The following is a 15,391-nucleotide window of genomic DNA, read 5'->3' as shown; positions in this document are numbered from 1 at the left end:
TCTTTCTCTTGTCTGATTGCTCTGGCTTGTACTTCCAGTACTCTGTTGAATAGAAGTGGTGAAAGTGGGCATCTGTGTCTTGTTCCAATTCTCATGGGGAATGCTTTCAACTTTTCCCTGTTCAGTATGATGTTGGCTGTCAGTTTGTCATGAATGGCTTTTATTACTTTGAGGTAAATCCCTTCTATGTCTATTTTTTTACGGTTTTTATCATAAAGTGACGCTGGATTTTGTCAAATGCTTTTTCTGCATCTATTGAAATAATCATATGGTTTTTGTTTTTTATTCTATTTATGGGATGTATCACATTTATTGACTTGTGTATGTTAAACCATCCCTACATCCCCAGTATAAAACCCGCTCCATCACGATGTATTGTCTTTTTGACGTGCTACTGCATTTGGTTAGCTAGTATTTTGTTGAGGAGTTTCACATCAATGTTCATTGAGGATATCGGTCTGTAGTTTTCTTTTTTTGTTATGTGCTTTCCTGGTTTTGGTATTAGGGTGATACTGGCTTCACAGAATGATTTAGGGAAGATTCCCTCTTTCTCTCTCTTTTGGAATAGTTTCAGAAGGATTTCAATGGATTCAGGAGAATACCAATTTTTCTTTGATTGTCTGTAGAATTCAGCTGTGAATCCATCTGGTCCTGGATTGTTTTGTTGTTGGCAAGTTTTTTTGATTACTGATTCAATCTTGCTGCTTGTTATTGGTCTGTTCAGGTTTTCTATTTCTTCCTGATTTAATCTAGGAGAGTTGTATGCTTCCAGGAATTTATCCATTTTCTCTAGATGTTCTAGTTTTTTTATATACAATTTTTGCAATTATATTTGTAATTGATGTCACTCTGGCTTTGTTTGCTGTTGTTCCTGATGGCTATTATGTTTGTTGTGTTTTATTTTGTCTTTTTCTAAATATTTATTTGACAATATTTTTAATTTCCTCAACAAAATGGATATACTTTGGCTTTCTACCTTTTCATTATTTCTTTTTTTTCTTTTTTTTTTTTTGAGATGGAGTCTCGCTCTGTTGCCCAGGCTGGAGTGCAGTGGCACGATCTCGGTTCACTGCAAGCTCGGCCTCCCAGGTTCACGCCATTCTCCTGCCTCAGCCTCCCCCATTATTTCATTTTTATTTCTTTTTATTTTCCTGAAAAATTATCCATTTCATTAACACTTTCAAATGAATTAAATTATATTTTCTTAAATATTAAAAATTTTACTTTCTATCTAATTTTAGCCTCCTTTCCCAAACGCTATACATCTGTGCTCATTCTCTTTTTTTTTTTTTTTAATTGACCTTGGTAGAGGTTTTTTTTACATTTTCTTTTTGAAAAGATATTGAGTTTTTCAATTATTTCAACTATTTTTCTATTTATTTTATTCATTTCTAAATTTGTTAGTTCTATATTCTTGCCTTTTTAGTTTTATTTTTATATTATTTTCTCTGTTGTATAAGTGCTTAGTTCTTTTATTTCCCTTCTTTCCTTGTTTCATAATAAAGACATTTAAGACTACAAATTTTCTTCTGAAGACAACTTTGGCTACCTTCCACAAATTTTTTGATGTAGTACTCTCACTGACATTCATTTGAAGCTAAATATCTTATTACTGATTTGATTTCTTCTGTAACCTGTAAGTTATTCATTTAAAATTTTTGTTTGTTTGTTTTGAGATGATGTCTTGCTCTGTCACCCAGGCTGGAGTTCAGTGGTGAGATCTCAGCTCACTGCAACCTCCACCTCTTGGGTTCAAGCGATTCTCCTACCTCAGCCTCCCAAGTAGTTGGGATTATGGGAGCCTGCCACCATACCTGGGTAATTTTTTGTATTTGTAGTAGAGATGGGGTTTCACCATGTCGGCCAGGCTGGTCTTGAACTCCTGACCTCAAATGATCTGCCCACCTCGGCCTCCCAAAGTGCTGGGATTACAGGCATGAGCCACCGTGCCTGGCCTGTTTTTTTTTTTTTTTAATATCCAAGTGCTTTGGTGATTTTTGCTTTTTTCTAAGAGTGCTGATATGTTTTCATTTTATTCACTTGTGGCCAGAGAATAAACAAATACATTTGTTTGAAAATTATTAATATTTTCTGTATGGCCTAGGATATGAACAAATGTCCATGCAAAAACAAATCTGTAGATATTTGAAAAGACTGTGTATTGTTGATTTACAAACTACAAAGTGCAATATGTACATTAAGTCTATTTATTTATTATATAATAGTAGGCAATGCCTCTGCCACTACCCAACACATTGGGTAATTTCCTCCTGATTTAAAATAGTTGTTTCTTGGTTATTTCTCTTTACACCACCATTCCACTACAAGTTCTTGCCCATTTTTCTACTGGACTGCCTACGTTTTACTAATTCATTTGTAGGATCTCTCTTTTCAGTGGAATTTTTGGGTACCTAGACCACTAAGGGTCAATAAGGGGAAGAGGGGAAGAAGTGGGAAGTCTTGGGAACACCAAATATCATCCAAACCAGATGCTCAGTGCTGACAGATTGGCCTTTGACATGTAAGGCTCAGAAGGTGAGCTAAGGGATAATTCAGCCCAGAGCCAGTCCCCATGGAGCCTGCTGGTACTCACAACAGAAATTCCGCTCTTCCTAATCCATCTGAGGATATCTTCACCCACATCTCCACTCCTTACAACCCCATCTTTTTTGGTTTCAAATTATGGACAAACTCTCATTACAAACTCCTCTGATTATTTCTACCTGGCATCTGTTTCCATTGCTTTTTTTCTTTGAGACAGTCCATTTTAATTTATTTATATTTTGTATTAAGAAGTGTAAGATGCAAATAGAAAAGTACACACACCAGGAAAAATGCTGGTGAATTATCACGAATACTCCTATAACTAACACCCAATTTGAGAAATAAAACACTCCCAGAAATTCCTCTTATGTCCCTTCCCAATTATTACCTCCTCTTGCTCTTTCAAGGCAATCATGATCTTTTTTTTTTTTTTTTCTGAGACAGGGTCTCACCTGTCTCAGGGTCACACTGCAGCCCAGATAGGAGTGTAATGGTGTAATCACAGCTCACTGCAGCCTCCACCTACCAGGCTCAGGCAATCCTCCCACCTCAGCCTCCCAAGTAGCTGTGACTACAGGCATGCACCATCATACCCAGCTATTTTTTTTTTAGTATAGATGAGATCTCCCTATGTTACCCAGGCTGGCCTCAAACTCTTGAGCTCAAGCGATCCTCCCACCTCAACCTCCCAAAGTGCTGGGATTACAGGTTTGAGCCACCATGCCCTGCCAGCAATCATGATCTTAACTGTAATCACTATAGTTTGGTTTTGCCTGTTTTATAATCTTTACATAAGTTGTGTAATACAGGATTTATTCTTAAGTATTTGACAACTTCTATTATTCAATATTATATTGTAAGAGTCATCCAGTAACTTGTTACTTGTTACCAGTAACTACAGTATATTCATCTTCGTTACTGTACGTTTTCCATGGTAGGAATATACCCACGATTAATTTATCCATTCTGCTGTTGATGGACATTGGGATTGTTTCTAGTTTGGGGCTATTAGGAACAATGCTACTATGAACATTCTAGTAGGTGTCTTAGACATGGGTACACATTTCTGTTGGGCATTTCTGTACACATTTCACCTGCGAGTGAAAATTTTGGGTAACTTCAACTTGAGTAGATAATCTCAGTTTTCTAAAGTAGTTGTACCAATACAACTACTTTTTTAGTAGTTTTCTAAAGTAGTTGTACTGCTAGGGTGTAAATTGGTACACCCTAGCAGTGTATGGAAGTCCATATTGCTCCAAATCCTCAAAAACACTGGTCTTTGCAAACTGTACCCATTCTAGTGGCTGTGTAGTGGTATTTCAGTGTAGCTTTAATTTGTGTTTCTCTGCTGACTAATAAGATTAAGCCCCTTTCATCTATTTATTGTTATTTGGATATTCTCTTACGGAGTATCCATTCCAGTCTCTTGCCCATTTTTCTACTGAGTTGCCTCTCTTTTTCTTATTGATTTTTAGAAGTTCAGTTCTTTATATGATCCAAATATGTGCACTGTCAGCTTTATATGCTGGAAATGTCTTTCTTCACTCTATGGCTTGCTTGCTTTTTCCTCTCTTAATAGTATCTTTTGATGACTAGTTATTAATTTAAAGAGTATAATTAATCAATTATTGTGTTCTACTTTAAAAATTATTCCTTACCTAAAGTGATGAAGATGCTCATTTATCACCTAGAATCTTCTTTTTCCTTTTTTTTTCTTTTGCTTCTCATTACAAGCCACCTGAAGGTAAAAAAAATTGTTTACATAGAGTTTGAGATATAGGTCAAATTTATTTGTTTGTTTGCCCTCTCCACTCTGCAATGGTACCAGGTATGTTTATGTCTAGTTTGGGCCCACTAGTCTATTCATTGTTTTCATGTTTGTTTTTGTGCCAATGCCACATGGTCATAATGACCATAGTTTTATAGTAAACCTTAATTTCCACTAGAGCTAATTCTCTCACCTTAGTTTGTAGGAAGTGTGGCTTTGCTATTCTTGAAAGATTTATGACAATTCTATGCAGTCAATGTGTGTGCAGCTCCTCCCCCAGCAGTAGCCCCTGGGTGGGTTCTGACCAGGCCTGGCTCCTTTCCATCCTGCCCATCCATTCACCTCACATGGAGGCTGCTGGCTTCCTCGGCCAGGCCGATAGCTGAGTGCACCTGCTTCTTCTCTACCTTCTGAGCTCCACTACCTCTCTCTGCAATTCCCTTCTTCTCAGGTGGTACAAGGGAAGATTAGCAAGTATATAGTGAAAAAGGCTCACAACCAGGGAGCAAATGTCAGTCCCTACTTCCTGCAAGTCCCCATAATCTTTGCATGATTCCTTGAAAACTCTCCCTTAGCTTTGGGACTCCACAGTCACACATCCACCTCCAACCTCTATAGGAAGAAAAAGGGATACTCTTTCTCCTTTAACTCAAAACTCCACAAAAAATCAACTTCCTCTCTCCTCTCAAGGGACAGTGTATTAGTCCATTCTAGTATTGCTATAAAGAAATACATGAGACTGGGTAATTTATAAAGAAAACAGGTTTAATTGGCTCATGATTCTGCAGGCTGTACAGGAAGCATGGTAGCATTAGCTTCTGGGGAGGCCTCAGGAAACTTAAAAATCATGGCAGAAGGAAAAGGGGAAGCCAGCACTTCACATGATCAGAGCAAGAGGAAGAGCAAGAGGGAGGTGCTGCACACTTTTAAAAAACCAGAACTCGAGAGAACTCACTCACTATACAGTACCACGGAGGGATGGTGCTAAACCATTCATGAGAAACCACCGTCATGATCCAGTCACCTCCCACCAGACCCCACCTCCAACATTGAGGATTACAATTTGACATGAGATTTGGTGGGGACACAGATCCAAACCATATCAGACAGGGTCTTAGGGCCAGCTGGGGCAGCCCTCAGTCCTTGCTGCCAAGAAGAACCTGACTCCCAACTGCGGGCAGCTCTCTGAACTTGGAATGTGGGGTGCTTGGTACTTTCATACTCAGTTTGGGCCTTAGATGCATTAGGCCACTTCCTGTTTCACTGTACTGTTTATTGTTTCCCAACTTTTATTTTTTCCAGCTGCCTTAGTCCACTCCTGCTGCTGTAACAAAATACTACAGACTGGGTAGTTCATAAACAACAAGGATGTATTTCCTCACAGACCTGGAGACTGCAGAGTCCAAGATCAAGGCAATGGCAGATTTGTTGTTCTGGTGTCTGGTGAGGGCCTCCCTCTGCTTCCAAGATGCATCTTGAACACTGTCTTGACATAGCAGAAGGTGAAGATCAAAAGACCCTGGCTAGCTTCCTCCACCCTTTAACAAGTTCACTAGTTCTATTTCTACAAGAGGGGCCCTTGTGACTCAATCATCCCCTTAAGCCCCTACTATTTTAGTACTATCGTATTGGTAAGTCAGTTTCAACATATGGATTTTGAGGAATACATTCAGACCTTACCACCAACTTTTCTTTAAACCACATCTCAAGTCTTGAGGGTTTTTTTTATTTGTTTCATTTGTTTGTTTGAGATGGAGTCTCGCTCTGTTGCCCAGGTTGGAGTGCAGTGGCGCGATCTTGGCTCACTGCAAACTCCACCTCCTGGAGTCAAGCGATTCTCCTGCCTGAGCTTCCTGAGTAGCTGGGACTACAGGCACCCACCATCGCGCCTGGCTAATTTTTGTATCTTTAGTGGAGATGTGGTTTCCCTGTGTTGGCCAGGCTTGTCTCAAACTCCTGACCTCAAGTGTTCCACCTGCCTCGGCCTCCCAAAATGCTGGGATTACAGGTTTGAGCCACCATGCCCAGCCAAGTCTTGAGTTCTTAATTTCAACTTTTTTCAAACAACTAAAAATAATTATTGAAATAATTTTTTCAAAACATGATGTGTTTGAAATATTTTCTGCATCCTTGCATGTCTCAGGATTTCTTTCCAATAAACATGAACATTAGATAGGCTGAGAATGGAGTTCTTGGGTTACAATATTTTCCCCTCACCTTGTAGCCATTTCTCTGTTGCTTTGTGCCACTTTGTCATATGAAGAAACCTAACACCAATTAATTAATCTAGTTTTTCTATTGTAAAAATTAGGAGATGTTTCTTTATCCCTGAAATACCAAAATGTCATCAGAATATGTTCAGGTGTGTTTCTGTATTTTCACAAAATATCCTGAAAGATACTTTTAATTTAAAGGCAAGTCTTACTTTTTAAGGGTGCTTGAAGGGGGTTTTAATTTGGAGAGAAGACATTCTACTCATCAGCTCAGGGAACTCGTCTTAGTCTTCCTGGGCTGCTTGGTTGTTCTGGAGGCTGCAGAGTCCAAGATCAGGTGCCAGTAAGTCAGATTTCCTGCTCAGGCCTCTTCTCTTGGCTTGGAGGCAGCTGCCATCTTGCCCTCTGTGTACTCACATGACCCCTTCCTTGTGTATCCATGGAGAGAGGGAGAGCTCTAGTGTCTCTTCCTCTTCTATAAGGACACCAGTTCTATAGGATTAGGACTCTATCCTTATGACCTCACTTAACTTTATTTACCTCCTGATATGGTTTTGATCTGTGTCCCCTCCCAAATCTCTGTTGAATTGTAATCCCCAGTGTTGGAGGTGGGACATGGTGGAAGAGGTGGAAGATGATTGGATCATGAGGGTGGAGTTCTCATGAATGGTTTAGCACCATCCCCTCGGTGCTGTTCTTGTGATAGTGAGTGAGTGAGTTCTCATAAGATTTGGTTGTTTTAAAAGTGTGTGGCACCTCCCCTGTCTCTCTCTCTTGCTCCTACTCCGGCCAGGTAAGACATCCCTGCTTCCGCTTCACCTTCCACCATGATTGAAAGTTTGCCAAGGCCTCCCCAGCCATGATTTCTGTACAGCCTGTGGAACCATGAGCTAATTGAACCTCTTTTCTTTATAAATTACCCAGCCTCAGGTATTTCTTTATAGCAATGCAAGAACAGACTAATACACCTCCCTAAAGACCATGTCTCCAATAAAATCGCATGGGGGGTTAGGGCTTTGGCACATGAACTGGAGGCATGAGGCACAATTCAGTCCATAGCAAAAGGTATCTTGTATTACTTCTTTACTTATTATATTCTCTCTACTCTTATTTCTTCTAAGATATATATATTTCTTGAATCTGTCTTTGGTGTTACTTTTCTTTATGTGCACCATTTTGTTTCTTTTATACTCTGAGTTTGAGAGGATTTCTGTGTCTGGTCTTTTAAATCGCTAGCTTGGTTTTCTGCAGTATCAACCACTGTATAAATTTCACTTTAAAACTTGAAATATGGTTTTCAACCCAGAGGACTCTTCCTTGGCCCTCTCTCATTCCTCTTTCAGACAATGTTTATCTAGATTCTCAGTGATAGTATGAATTTGGGATTTTCACAAATTTTCTCGCTTCTCGCAGCAACTCTTGTTTCATAAAAAGACATTTACCCTGGGACTCAAAAATCATCCATTCTTTCGCACTGTTGAATCAGAGTTCATGCTTTGCTTATCCTTGAGTGAGGAAGGAGAGAATGAGAAAGGGAAGGATAAAGTCTGTGGCTTTCTTCAAATGCTAGTTAAGGTGGTATATTAATTATCTATTGCTGCATAGCAAATTACCCTAAAAATCTAATGGCTTAAAGCAGCAAACACTCATAATTTTATAGTTTCTGCAGGCCAGGAAACTGAACATGGCTTTTGGTGGGTGGTTCTGTCTCTCAGGAGGCTGTCATCACCCTCAGGCTCCACTAGGGCTGAAGGTTTTCCTGCCATGCCCCTTCACGGGACGGTTGGCAGCCCCAGCACATCTTCTTTCCAGTTCCTTCCCCAGCCCCACTTCTGGGGCTGATTCACCACAAGGCAGCCAGCTTCCCCCAAGGGGAGCCACACAGGAGGAAGCTAAAGAGAGCACCCGACACAGAAGCCACGGTGTCTTTATAACTAATCGCAAAAGTGGCCACCCGTCACTTCTGCTTCAGTGGCAACATATCTGTGAGAAGCAAGTCACAAAGCCTGGCTCAGCCCATGGGAAAGCAGCTTACACAAGGACACGAATATGAGGAAAATAACAGGAAGTGTATTAGTCTGTTCTTGCACTGCTACAAAGAAATACCTGAAACTGGGTAATTTATAAAGAAAAGAGGTTTAATTGGCTCTTGGTTCCATGGGCTGTACAGGGAGCATGGCTGGGGAGGCTTCAGGGAACTTACAATCATGGCCAAAGGTAAAGGGGAAGCAGGCACATCTTACATGGCAGGAGTAGGAGGAAGACATAGAAGGGGGAAGTGCTACACACTTTTAAACAACCAGATCTCATGAGAACTCAGTAGCACTAGAACAGCAAGGGGAAAATCTGCCCCCATGATCCAGTCACCTCCCACCAGGCCTCCCCTCCAACATTGGAGATTATAATTCAGTGTGAGGTTTGGGCAGGGACACAGATCCAAACTATATCATTCCACCCCAGCCCTTCCCAGATCTCATGTCCTTCTTATTGCAAAATACAATCATTCCTTCTCAACAGTCCCCCAAGTCTTAATTCATTTCATCATTAACTCAAAAGTCCACAGGCCAAAGTCTCATCTGAGACACTTCTGCTTCAGTGGCACCATATCTGTGAGAAGCAAGTCACAAAGCCTGGCCCAGCCCACAGGAGAGCAGGTTACACAAGGGCATGAATATGAGGGCCATCTCCAAGGCTGCCCACCGCAGATGGGTTGGATCATGATTATGTGTGTCTGTGGTCAAATATTTTCAGGCCCAAAGAGAAGAGGACAGACATTAACCATATGGAAATTTTATTTTTCTGTAACAGAGGCATGGAAATTGAAAAAAACTATCAAGAGTGATGGCCAAGGAGCTTCACCACTGGGACGATGTATTCCATTCCTGTTTCTTGTGTGTTTCATTTTTTAATCCATACCATCCTGAATGGCAGGCACTTTGCACCTTTCTGAAGCATGCATGACTGCCCCCCATGTGCCCACCACAGCCCTCCTCACATTGCTGACTGCCACCAGCAGCCGAGCGTGACATGAGATGCTGAGGTTCTGGGCACACTGTGGGGCTCAGGGGCCCTTTCTGAACCTGCCAATGAGGCAAGATCTGCCCCATCCTCACACCAGGGCCTCAGCCTGCATTTCTGTCTACTCACACCCTTGGCAAGCTGGTCTACCCTTCCTCAAGCCTGCCCACCCTGTTGATGCCAGAAATTTCTTAAAATTTTTGTCACAGGGATACACTTTGTCCTAAGTTTAATCACTGATACAGATTTTCTCCATTTTTTTCATTTTCCTTTATTTCAGAGATGATTTGAGATGGAGGTAGGGGATTAAATTTGAAAGCATATGTTGTCTCAAATTATTCTTCATCCTTTAAGTGACTTTACACTGTCCTGCTTTGATCTATTAGGGTGATTTTAATGTCTAATTATCAGAGGGCAGACTTTCCACCTTACATCATTGTGCTCGATTGATGAACCCCTTACCCCCAATGACAGTGTCAGTCGAGAAAAAATGACGAGACAAGTCCCAATCATTTTAGGAGGTTTGTTTGCCAAATTTAAGGACATGCACCCATGACACAGCCTCAGGAAGTCCTGATGGCATGTGCCCAAGGTGGTTGGGGCACAGATTGGTTTTATACATTTTAGGGAGACATGAGACATCAATCAGTATATGTAAGAAGTACATGGGTTCCATCCAGAAAGGCAGGGACAACTTGAAGCAGGGAGGGGTCTTCCAAGCCACAGATAGATGAAGAGACAAATGGTTGCATTCTTTTGAGTTTCTGATAAGCCTTTCCAAAGGAGGCCATCAGAATATTCATCTATCTCAGTGAGCAGAGGGATGACTTAGAATAAAATGGAGGCAGGTTTGTCCTGAGCAGTTCCCAGCTTGACTTTTCCCTTAGCTTAGTAATTTTGGGGTGCCAAGATTTTCCTTTCACAACAGGGACTCACATAATTAGTTAAATAACTCTTTAAAAGCCATGACCCTTGTGGTCTAGTCTCAAATAAGAATCTTGATTAGGAAAACACCATCCAGCAACCAAGAGATTATATGAAAGTAATGGCCTTTCTTTCTTTATCCAATTCCCACCTACTCTCAGGCCTCTTTCTGTCGAAGTCTCCTCCAATACTCCTGGTCCTTGCCTTGGCCCTTACCCCCTTCTCTTCCTTCCCACCCCTTCTACATCTTTTCTCACAAAACTACGTATCAAGAAAGACCAAAATAACAAACAGGAAGTATATTAGTCCGTTCTTGCACTGCTACAAAGAAATACCTGAAACTGGGTAATTTATAAAGAAAAGAGGTTTAATTGGCTCTTGGTTCCATGGGCTGTACAGGGAGCATGGCTGGGGAGGCTTCAGGGAACTTACAATCATAGCCAAAGGTGAAGGAGAAGCAGGCACATCTTACATGGCAGGAGTAGGAGGAAGACATACAAGGGGGAAGTGCTATACACTTTTAAACAACCAGATCTCATGAGAACTCAGTAGCACAAGAACAGCAAGGGGAAAATCCACCCCCATGACCCAATCACCTCCCCTCCAACACTGGAGATTATAATTCAGTGTGAGGTTTGTGCAGGGACACAGATCCAAACATATCATTCCACCCCAGCCCTTCCCAGATCTCATGTCCTTCTCATTGCAAAATACAATCATTCCTTCTCAACAGTCCCCAAAGTCTTAATTCATTTCATCATTAACTCAAAAGTCCACAGTCCAAAGTCTCATCTGAGACAATGTAAGTACCTTCCACCTATGCGCCTATAAAACCAAAAACAAGTTAGCTACTTCCAAGATACAATGGGGGTACAGGCATTGGGTAAATACACTCATTTAAAAAGGGAGGAATTAACCAAAAGAGGGGCTATAGGCCCCATGCAAGTCTGAAACCCAGCAAGGCAGTCATAAATCTTAAAGCTCCAAAATAAACTCCTTTGATTCCATGTCTCACATCCAGGTCACACTGATACAAGAGGTGGGCTCCCAAGGCCTTGGGCAGCTCCACCCTTGTGGCTCTGCAGGGTTCAGCTCCCATGGCTGCCCTCTAGTGCTGGCATTGAATGTCTGCCACTTTTCCAGGTGCATGGTGCAGGCTGTTGGTGGGTCTACCATTCTGGGGTCTGAAGGATGGTGGCCCTCTTCTCACAGCTCCTCTAGGCAGTGCCCCAGTGGGGACTCTGTGTGGGGGCTCCAATCCCACATTTCCCCTACACATTGCCCTAGTAGAGGTTCTCCATAAGGGCTCCACCCCTGCAGCAGACTTCTGCCTGGACATCTAGGCATTTTCATACATCCTCTGAAGTGTAGATGGAGGCTTCCAAGCCTCAACTCTTGCTCTCTGTGCACCCTCAGGCTTAACACCACATGGAAGTCACCAAAGCTTCTGGCTTGCACCCTCTGGAGCAGAGGCCTGAGACACACCTGGGGCCCTTTTAACAACAGCTACAGCTAGAGTGGCTGGGACACAGGGAGCAGTGTCCTGAGATTGCACAGGACAGCAGGGCCCTGGGCCTGGCCTATGAAACCATTCTTCCCAAATCCAAACCATATCAGGAAGGAAGAAGAAGCAGCTGACTAGGAGATGGCAGAACTGGGCACAGAGCAAGAGGCAGGACCACACAATACTGGGACGCACAGCCAGGCTGGGTGTTTGCATCTTAACCCTGCCATTTAATAGCCATATGGCTTCAACAGTAGCTCCCCACTCAGTTTCCTCATCTCCCAAGTGATAACAACCTCAGTACCATTGAGAGGAGAAAACAAGTTATATTCACAACACCTTTAGAAAGTGCCTGGCACATATTGTGAATTATATAATCAACATACTATAATCTCAGCACATCAAGAAGTACCTGGCATTAACCAGGGTTCAGAAAGTGTTTACTGAATGAAAATCATTTGTGTGTTATTTGGGCTTTGATGATTATATTGGTAGAAAATACCCACATCTCCAATTGTACAACTCCATCCTTGCATCATCACAAATCATGCCCCAGTAGAGAAAAAAAAATCTTTCAAGAATTGTCAATGACTTTTGGCTGGGTGCGGTGGCTCACGCCCACCAAAGTGTAATCCCAGCACTCTGGGAGGCCGAGGTGGGCGGATCATGACATCAGGAGATCGAGACCACCTGGCTAACATGGTGAAAACCCGTCTCTACTAAAAATACAAAAAATTAGCCAGGTGTGGTGGCAGGCGCCTGTAGTCCCAGCTGCTCAGGAGGCTGAGGCAGGAGAATGGGGTGAACCCGGGAGGCGGAGCTTGCAGTGAGCCGAGATCACGCCACTGCACTCCAGCCTGGGTGACAGAGCAAGACTCCATCTCAAAAAAAAAGAATTGTCAATGACTTTCATCACATCTAGTCTGTGCCCACATCCCATTGCATTGTTTCCAGACTCTGAAGACACACAGGAAATGAAAGTGGCTCCTGCTCTCTCATTGCACAAAAAGCCGCCTCAAGTTCAAGTACCAAGATTGCACTACAAAGTGGCTACTGCAGCCTGGTGGATTGATGGGTGAGCCTGGCCCCACACGGAATGGAAAATACATTCACACAAACATCTCGGTCAAAACTGTAAAGACAGAAAAGCTAGAAAAGACTCATTGAAAAGGAATTCAATTTGGACATGGTGGCACACACCTGTAACCTCAGCACTTTGAGAGACTGAAGCGTGAGGATTGCTTGGGCCCAGGAGTTTGAAACCAGCCTGGGCAACATAGTGAGACCCTCTCTCTGCTAAAAAGAATTTAAAAATTAGCCTGGCACGGTGGCACGCACCTGTAGTCCCAGCTACTCAGGAGGCTGAGGTGGGAGGATTAGCTTGAGCCCAGGATGTAGAGGCTGCAGTGAGCAGTGATTGTACCACTGCACTCCAGCATGGGCAACAGAGTGAGATTCTGTAAAAAAAAAAAAAAAAAAAAAAAAAAAGCATTAATCTTTAGCAAAATTAAAAAGCTTCTGACCACAAGAAGAAATGTCTACGTCGCTGGAGCTGGGAATTAGGAGAAATAAAAATAAGACAGTGGGAATCAAAGACAGTAGAGAGGATGATGCGAGATGATGGAAGCCTCTGTCCTGGGAGCAAAGCCCCAGCTGACCCAGAGTGGGGAGGGCCCAGCAGCTGGATCTGGAGGCGAGGGAGCACCCAACAGCACTCAGGGGACCAGGGGATGAAGCTGCTCTCCAGGCTCTCAGGGAAAAGCAGGGACATTTCAGGCCCAAAGAAGAAATGAGTCTCAGAGGTGAATCCATAGACAGGGCTATGCCTCGGTCAGTTTGAGTGAGTCTAAACGGGCACAGTACTTGTCCCTTACTCTGAGGTCACAGGGGGGTCTGAGGACTTGCTACTGTTCATTTCTCCCAGACCATGGCCCTCCCTTGGTGACGGACTTAGTGCTGGGACCAAATTAGACCCCAGTTTTATCAACTGATTTATTAGGCTTTGTTATTTTGCTGCAAATTTGTTCAAAACCAAAAGTACTGATGGAGGAGAAAATCACAAGCCTGGCAGTCCTGACCTCTTTGGATGCAGAGCCGCATGACATTAAAAATTCCAGACAATATTTATGCTTCTCTATAAGATACGTGTTATTAGTCCTCATCTAAACACATTTGTAAACATAACTTGATGTAAGTTACATACAATATATCACTGAAAATACATGAATTATGGTACCCTCCAATGGTTATTTAAAAATTAAAATAGAACAATAAAGCGACCTTTATCTGATGCAGAGAAAGCTAGGATCTGTCTGTCACTGATTGCTTAAATATATTCTACACCTTTCAAGGACAATCGCTGAAGGAGAAAGTCAAATGGATGATTTCCTAGAAGTTAAAAGGGGAAATATTTGTGCTGGGTTCCTTTCTCCTTAAATGATGATTTAGGCTGTGGGGGACTGGGGTGGGGAGGGGGTGACATTAGATAATCACAGAAAGAAAGATAAAGAAATAGAGACTAGAAGATTTCATGCTGAAATAAAGAAATTCATGTTGCCTTAAATATAATTTGTGTTAGTTACATTTCAATTCCTAATTTATACATAGCAGGGTTGATAAAGAATTGCATTATAACGAAATTAGCCGGAATAATTAGCATAGTGTATGTGCCACTGATTAAACACCCAGCAGATAGCTTGGTAATTAAGATCCGTGAGTGCCGTATTTTGAGGCTTTGTCATCTTATTATCTGCCTAACAAGTGCTTCATCTTTACCTCCCTTCTGATTTGAAGTTTGATAGCAGTCTCTAATAATTCTCATTTTGTTTTTTAAATTGCCTTACCCCAGTGCTGATCATTTTCCTGTGGTCACTACCCCTCATTTCATTGTATCTACACAAATGTACTAGTGCTAGATTTCTCCCTACATGTAAGACATGTGATGCTGCAAAGTATTTGTGCTTGGAAATTTAAGCTCAAAAATCTCCAAAACCCCCAGTTCTTTGGTCAAAGAAAGAAGCAGAGACCAATTATACTCTGCAGTTCGGTCAAGCCTCTGAATAGCAGGCAGATCCTCAGAGTTTGTATTTCCCTTCTGGGCAGAGTCCATTGCCAGAGATTCCAAGGATGTCTCCATCAGGGTCCATTTGTCAGGGTCTGTGACACTAAAAGGCAGTCACTCCGGTGGCGCTAGCTGCTATTCATTCATGAGCCCAGACTATGGTGCCATTGCTCCTCCACTCGGGGAGTCTGGAGTTGGCTGTTGTTGCAAAATCCACTGGGGTTTTATCATAGAAGGCAGGTCGTTACTATTATTAAAGAATAGAAGGCTTGGGAGGATCAACTCAAGTTCTTCACTGGCTGAGCCATTCCCCCTGCACCTCCTTAGACTAAAACCAGGACATTTCCATGATTGAAAGG

General features: G+C 42.2%; 1 long non-coding RNA gene across 2 annotated transcripts in view; it reads right to left on the bottom strand.

Moving 5' to 3' along the window:
- Positions 1–15,391, bottom strand: part of LOC129058179 (uncharacterized) — a 118,280-nt gene that overhangs the window by 4,418 nt on the left and 98,471 nt on the right. For both annotated transcript variants that reach the window (XR_010136129.1, XR_008523130.2), the window contains exon 2: positions 4,203–4,282. This is a non-coding gene — a long non-coding RNA (uncharacterized LOC129058179). The remainder of the gene's footprint in view (positions 1–4,202; positions 4,283–15,391) is intronic.

This window comes from Pongo abelii, chromosome 11, assembly GCF_028885655.2.
Source record: "Pongo abelii isolate AG06213 chromosome 11, NHGRI_mPonAbe1-v2.0_pri, whole genome shotgun sequence".
Lineage (NCBI taxonomy): Eukaryota > Metazoa > Chordata > Mammalia > Primates > Hominidae > Pongo > Pongo abelii.
Note: the sequence above shows the minus strand (reverse complement) of the source record. Positions and strands in the feature narration are given on the sequence as shown.